Genomic DNA, 7,776 nt, shown 5'->3' with positions numbered 1-7,776 from the left:
TCTGACCTATATGATTCAGAGCAATTATTTAATGAAAAAGAGCTAGAGGAGTACCTGAGTCCAATAGCTATGCCATCCCTCTCCCAGGAGGACTCCTATCTACTAGAAACTCCTTTCACTAGGGAGGAGGTAGACCAGAATATATCATCTCTCCCCACCTCTAAGGCACCGGGAAGGGATGGTATTCCATCTGAAGTCTACAAAAAATTTGCAGACTTCTTTGTCCCCATCTTACAGAGTTATTTAACTCACTATTAGAATGGGGTTCACTCCCAGCCACCATGTCAGAGGCACTGATTATACTGATAATAAAAAAAGATAAGGATCCCCTACTCCCTGAATCATATAGGCCAATCTCCTTGTTAAATACTGATGTGAAAATATTGTCGAGAATGCTAGCTACGCGGCATAATAGAATAATAACCACCCTAGTACACCCAGATCAATCAGGGTTTATGCCGGAAAGAGCTACAGCACAAAATCTGCGATGTTTATACTATCATCTACAGAGAGGTCAGAGCTTAAAGTCGGAAGCATTGATTGTGTCTTTGGACGCAGCCAAGGCTTTCGACACCGTGGACTGGAATTATATGTGGGCTGTGTTACGAAAATTGGCATTCGGACCCCACTTCGTTAAGTGGATTCAGTTGCTCTATGCATCCCCAGTGGCCAGGGCCGGATTAACAATGGGCCTGATGGAGCTACAGCTCCAGGCCCACTCTCCAAATAGGCACATTTTGTAGCTGAGGGCCAGGGCTTTCCAACGAGCCCAGCCTCGTGTCGCTAGCCCCCCAGGAACCGGAGATACCGCCAGGCAAACCTGGAACGTTTTCCCCATAGGTTAACATGGGACCCGCTTATTATGACCTCCACCCGGTTCCAACGGCTGCCAGTTCCCCCTCTGGCATCACAGAAGCTCGAGGTTGATCTAATTTGAACTGAAATCGCTGGGCCTTCAATCTGATACCTGGTCCATATGGGTTCATTGGTTCTAGAGATATTGCGAGTAAACCATTTTTTTTTTTCATTTCTGAACTGTCATTTCATGGATGTTCATGTTGTTTGAGGACAGATGGGTCAGTTGGTTCCTAAGATATAGCTGGTTGTTTAAAGGGGGGCGGGGTTGGTTTTCTCTCCCCTCACACCAGAAAATGCAGGGACAAGTGTAAAAGGGGCCAGTCCGGGAATGTCCTTGCATGATCCTGGGACCATATTCCCGGGTTAATCCCTGCATTTTCTGGTCTGAAAGGGGTATTATTTCAAGTAGCAGTGCTCTGAATACAGCCGGGCAGCCCCCTGCTCTCTGCCGGGCTGTCAATGGCTGTCATTTCTGCCCAGCGACGGCTGTCCCCCAGTTACCACGAGCATGTATTCCCCCTTGGCAATGAGCATGTAATCCCACATGGCAACAAGCATGGAACCCCTGGCAATGAGCATGGAACCCCTGGCAATGAATATGGAACCCCTGGCAATGAACATGTAGGTAAGGAACACTTATGTAGCATACATTTTAATATGAATTATGGTGTTTGGCATAATACATAACGGAGATTATGGTGTGTGTCTTAACATGTAATGGGCATTATGGTGTAAATTTTTAATGCGCCCCAATGCCCCTATTTATGAAGCATATTGTGCATTATTGCTCAATCTGTTTGGTATAGTGCAGGCATGTCCAAACTATGGCCCTCCAGCTGTTGTGAAACTACAAGTCCCATCATGCATTGCCACAGTTTTGCTATTAGGGAATGCTAAAACTATGTCAAGGCATGCTGGGATGTGTAGTTTCACAACAGCTGGAGGGCCACTGTTTGGATATGCCTGGTGTAGTGTGTATTTTGGCTCAATCCATGTGGCACAATGTGAATTTTGCCTTAATCTGTGTGGCATAACGTGAATTGTGACTCTATCTGTGTGCCATAGTGTGAATTTTGGCTCACTCTGTGTGAATTTTGGCTCATTCCATGTGGCATAATGTAATAGCGGCAAGTACAGTATAAGGGGGTTACTATTGTGTTGCATGATTTGTATAAGGGGTATATGGTGTTGTAAACTTAGGTGACCACATAAAAGGTGCTGAAATGTTTTCTACCAAGTTTCGGCTTTCAGTATTTTTTTTATGACGGCAGTGCTGCCTCACCCTGCAAGTATCTTAGTACATTGACGTCCTGCGGGTGCACCTTTGGAGTGCATCTGCCAATATATCTCCCTGCATTTTTCTTACGCCAGCCCCCTGCCTTTTCCAGGCATATATAATTAGTTGAAAGTATTTACACAAATAGTCACACCCATGAGCAGACCACTCAAACAGAACACTGGTCATGCCACCCACATTATTAGGTGCTGGCCACAACCCCTATTATTGCGCATAATAGGCCCTTGATCATTCAGCTCCAGGCCCATTTAGACCTTAATCTGGCTCTGCCAGTGGCAAGAGTCTCCGTAAATGGCTACATTTCAAAATCATTCCAGTTGAAACGTGGCACACGACAGGGCTTTCCCCTAACCCCGGCATTATTTTCATTAGTCATAGAACCACTCGCATTCTTAATTCGGGCTGATCCAGAAATAAGGGGTATTCAAATTGGGGAGGTAGAGGAAGTTATAGCCCTTTACGCAGATGATATGCTGCTTTTCTTGCAAGATGCTGTGAAATCCCTACAGCAAACGCTGGAAGTGGTGAATACATTTGGGGACTTCTCTGGCCTACGTATTAATTGGGATAAATCAAATATATTACCAATTTCAGGTCACATACCTGAAGGTCAGCAGCCTGTATCTTTACTAAAGTGGATTACGAAAATTAAATACTTAGGTATATGGATTACTCCCTGCCCAAAGAGTTACGTGGACCTCAATGTCCACCCAGTAACAGACGGATTCAAAGATCGCATGCACACATAAAAAAAGCTACCCATGACATTAACTGGGCGAATAAATATATTTAAAATGATAATACAGCCAAAATATTTGTACATCAGGCAGAACTCGCCCATATACATTCCAAAAAAAGTGTTCAATGCAATAGAAAAATTAATAGGTTCCTTTATATAGAATGATAAGTCACCACGCATAGCAATCAAAATGCTATACAAATCAAAAAATCAGGGTGGTCGGGCTCTCCCAAATTTGAGAAACTATTATATGGCGGCTTAAGCGGCACATCTTGTGAGTTGGGCTAAAAACTTAAAGGTATCCGGTACTACAAGAATTTCTTAAAGAACTGGTAGGCCAATGGTCTTCCCCACTAGCACTACTTCTGTCAGGAACTTCTACATATAAACTTCCCCGTATTCTTCGTCAGGCGGTCCTAATATGGAGATCTCTTCACTCTGTAGGAGAATGGTCAGGGACAGACGCGGAATCACCACTGTGGTTCAACAGAAAATTTTTAGAGCTAGAAAAACTATCTTCCAACAATATATGGTACCAAAATGATATTATAGTTATCGGCCAAATTTACACTAATGGGTTATTTAAGACCTTTGGACAATTGCAAGAAGAATTCAAACCCCAAATGAATATTTCTTCAGATACTTGCAATTAAGGCACGCAATCCAAGCCCAATTTGGTGGACTCAGGATAGAAATGCTCCAAAACTTGGGTAATAAAGGTCGGGTATCTAGTTTATACAACACCCTGAATATATGCCATCATTCACCCCCAATGGAGAAATTAAAAATAAAATGGGAGATGGATTTGGGCTCAATACTGTTGGAAGACTGGGAAGCCATAGTAGGATCTATTTAGTATGCAACCGCATCAGTTAGATATCAACAAATACATTATTTTTCACTCAATAGAATTTATCGTACTCCACTGGGGATGTATAAGGCTGGAATAAGAGAGGATGATAGCTGCCCGAGATGTAGGGCATCAAAGGCCGATTTCCTACATATTATTTGGGCCTGCTCAGAAATATATTCCTTCTGGGAAAAGGTTTGGAATGATATTGGAATGACAATTCAGGCCATAACTCAACTCAATCCCAGAGCTTGTCTGTTGGGTCTAGAAATAGGGGGGGGATCATCACTCACCAATGCTCTATTCCTATGTTACCAGTTTGATTACAATGGCGAAAGTGGTGATAGCCGTACGTGGTTTTCAACCAAAAGCCCAGCATTGGCAGGGTGGAGAGCATTGGTTAGCGAAACTATGAAGCATGAAAAACATATGTTCTATACAAGAAACACAAAAAAGAAATTTAATGATAAATGGGATAGATGGCGTGACTACTATCTTTTATGGCAGGAAAAGGAACAGGAGGAGATAATAATTCCAGTGTGAATATTGTTAAAGGCATAGCAATAGGTTTGATTGGTAGAACGGAGGCATGTATACTCCAGACCTCTGTAAGTTTCACTGTTACAACATACATTCAATATACATTCACAATCACAGAGAATCACATATATAATACATAATTCAAAACCATTAGAGCACTATAAAGAGAATTATTTAATTGGTAGAACTAATTGCACAAAAAATACACTAGACACAAAATAAATGACATATATAAGAAATACAAAAAAAGGGGGAGGGGGGAGGGGAAGAGGGAGGGAAGGGGGGAAGAGGGAGGGAAGGGGGGAAAAAGAGAAAAAAGCTTTGAGACCCGGACGACACAACACATATATACAATTTAAAATGTATTATCATTAGACAGTCATGAAGAGGATTTTTTTTCCTCTTTCTCTTCCTTATTTTTCTCTTTAATAATTAAACCTGTTGAATTTATTGCACAAATGTATACATCAATATAAAATATGAAAAATAAATGCACTACTAGTATCCCAATAATTATACACCAGCTTTAAGAATTGGTCTGTAAACACAAGAACAACAAACAAATATACAATAAGCTCCACAAAATATTGAATACATTAAAGCATTGAATAGACTAAATGACCTAAACAGACGTGGTTTATTTATTTATTTTAAAAAAATTGTTGGGGGGGGGGGGCTACTGCGGTGGGGGGGGGGGGGGGGAGGGTGTAATGGGATGTACTGTGATTGTAAATTAGATGGAGTCTGGAGGTGACTCAAAAGGGAACCCGACAAGGCTTTTTGGGGCACACTTATAAGTAATTAACAAAATATATAATGCAAATGTAATGATGTCTGTATATTAAAACGTAACTTTTACTGATACAGCGTTTAAAATAAAGGTATGGTCCCTCCACTTCAAGGGAAAAATCGAAAACAAAACCCAACCAATGATGGGTTTATAAATACGTGCAGCGAAAATTATTTCATATTTTACACCAACTGTTCATTTTGCAATACACAATATCGACATATAGAAAATTGTTAGTTGTGGATGGAAATGACAGTTGTGATAGCGCAGGACACACCTCCCCAGGTGTTCTGAGGATGTGAAAAATTGAGAGGAAATCAAGTATATAATGAGAAGATGGGGTAAAGGGGATAGTAATGAGGCTTAAACTCTCACCGCGCTCTGGCCTCTACTGATATAATTGATTACAGCACCGACTATTCCCTGTTAGTTCCCCAGACAGGTACTGGGCCGGCCCACCACTGTTTAGCTTCTGGGTTCGGATGGTGCCAGGCGCTTACAGTGGGGTATGGCTGTAAAGTAAAATAATTAAGAGAGTAGCGCTGGTGGGAGTGAGAGTAGAAGTGACAAAGAGTGGGAGAGAGAGAGGGGGATGAATGTACCCTCGGTCCAATGAAGGATAGTGTTCGAGGTGTCAGAAATTGGAAGGTCTGATCACCTGGTTCACCCCGGGGTTTGTTAACACACTGTTTATTGAGCAGAACAATTTCGGTTCGATCAATGATCGGATCACTGATTGGTTCCTGCAGGGGAGGTTCTGTTTAGGGGTATTAGTCACCCTGAGCCAGTCTCCACACCCTGTGATAGTCTCTTAGATTATGCAATAATGACCGCCAGGTTCACATAGAAATACTGTTATAAGATTAAATAACAGACGGTATACTAGTATCACAGGTTAGGCTGGTTTAGCTTTGAAATATCGCTGCAGGCGATATGGAGTCACATCAATTCCTTAATTATAAGTAAAGAAAAGAAAAATGACAGTTAAACATCCTGTTAAACATTTGAATTAGCAGTCAACCAAGTTAGGTCATGCAGGTTGAGTCTCTACTGGAACTGCATATACATGAACACCGCTTCAACCACCAAATTCACAGAAAAATGCTGTTGTGGGGTTGAATAGTAAACATTATGGTAATGTCACATGATAGAAAAGTTAAAGTCACATATATTGCCAACAAATTATCAAACAGCAATCTGCTTGAACAGCATATATATATCAACCGTTTTAACATGCATCTATTCAGCACAGAGACGGCGTGTAACGTGCCGGTATTAAAGGCTCATCAATATTGGTGACTGTATACACTGTAGGTGCACTGTGTTGCCAGTGCTGAGATTAGTAACTGATGTCTGGCGGGGGGAATGACCGCTCGCAATGCGGCTGGGTGTCTGGAATGGAGGCGCATATGCGATTGATCACCCTGGGGTGGGGGGATGGGGGGATGGCAAGGAATGTCTCCCTTTGCTGGGGGGGCTGGCAGGCTCGAGCCTGCTTTACCTTCCTGCTGCTAGGAGCGCAGCGGGTGCCGGAGCAGCGTGTCACATCACGCGTCAGTGACCAAGCGTCAAGCGAAACACGTGTCTGACGCAGGACACACCCCCCTGAGGACTCCCTCTCCGTTGTCTCATCCCGGACACGCCGCTCCGGCACCCGCTGCACCTCACTCGCAGGGAGGACACGCTGCTCCGGCACCCGCTGCGCTCCTAGCAGCAGGAAGGTAAAGCAGGCTCGAGCCTGCCAGCCCCCCCAGCAAAGGGAGACATTCCTTGCCATCCCCCCATCCCCCCACCCCAGGGTGATCAATCGCATATGCGCCTCCATTCCAGACACCCAGCCGCATTGCGAGCGGTCATTCCCCCCGCCAGACATCAGTTACTAATCTCAGCACTGGCAACACAGTGCACCTACAGTGTATACAGTCACCAATATTGATGAGCCTTTAATACCGGCACGTTACACGCCGTCTCTGTGCTGAATAGATGCATGTTAAAACGGTTGATATATATATGCTGTTCAAGCAGATTGCTGTTTGATAATTTGTTGGCAATATATGTGACTTTAACTTTTCTATCATGTGACATTACCATAATGTTTACTATTCAACCCCACAACAGCATTTTTCTGTGAATTTGGTGGTTGAAGCGGTGTTCATGTATATGCAGTTCCAGTAGAGACTCAACCTGCATGACCTAACTTGGTTGACTGCTAATTCAAATGTTTAACAGGATGTTTAACTGTCATTTTTCTTTTCTTTACTTATAATTAAGGAATTGATGTGACTCCATATCGCCTGCAGCGATATTTCAAAGCTAAACCAGCCTAACCTGTGATACTAGTATACCGTCTGTTATTTAATCTTATAACAGTATTTCTATGTGAACCTGGCGGTCATTATTGCATAATCTAAGAGACTATCACAGGGTGTGGAGACTGGCTCAGGGTGACTAATACCCCTAAACAGAACCTCCCCTGCAGGAACCAATCAGTGATCCGATCATTGATCGAACCGAAATTGTTCTGCTCAATAAACAGTGTGTTAACAAACCCCGGGGTGAACCAGGTGATCAGACCTTCCAATTTCTGACACCTCGAACACTATCCTTCATTGGACCGAGGGTACATTCATCCCCCTCTCTCTCTCCCACTCTTTGTCACTTCTACTCTCACTCCCACCAGCGCTACTCTCTTAATTATTTTA

General features: G+C 43.1%; 1 pseudogene; it reads right to left on the bottom strand.

Moving 5' to 3' along the window:
* Window positions 1-5,475: 5,475 nt before the first annotated feature.
* On the bottom strand, window positions 5,476-5,594 carry LOC146065399 (5S ribosomal RNA; annotated as a pseudogene).
* Between the last annotated feature and the right edge of the window lie 2,182 nt (window positions 5,595-7,776).

The sequence above is a fragment of the Crinia signifera genome, chromosome 3 (genome assembly GCF_055691185.1).
Source record: "Crinia signifera chromosome 3, ASM5569118v1, whole genome shotgun sequence".
Lineage (NCBI taxonomy): Eukaryota > Metazoa > Chordata > Amphibia > Anura > Myobatrachidae > Crinia > Crinia signifera.
The sequence above is the reverse complement of the archived record's forward strand: the minus strand, read 5'-3'. Positions and strand labels throughout refer to the sequence as shown.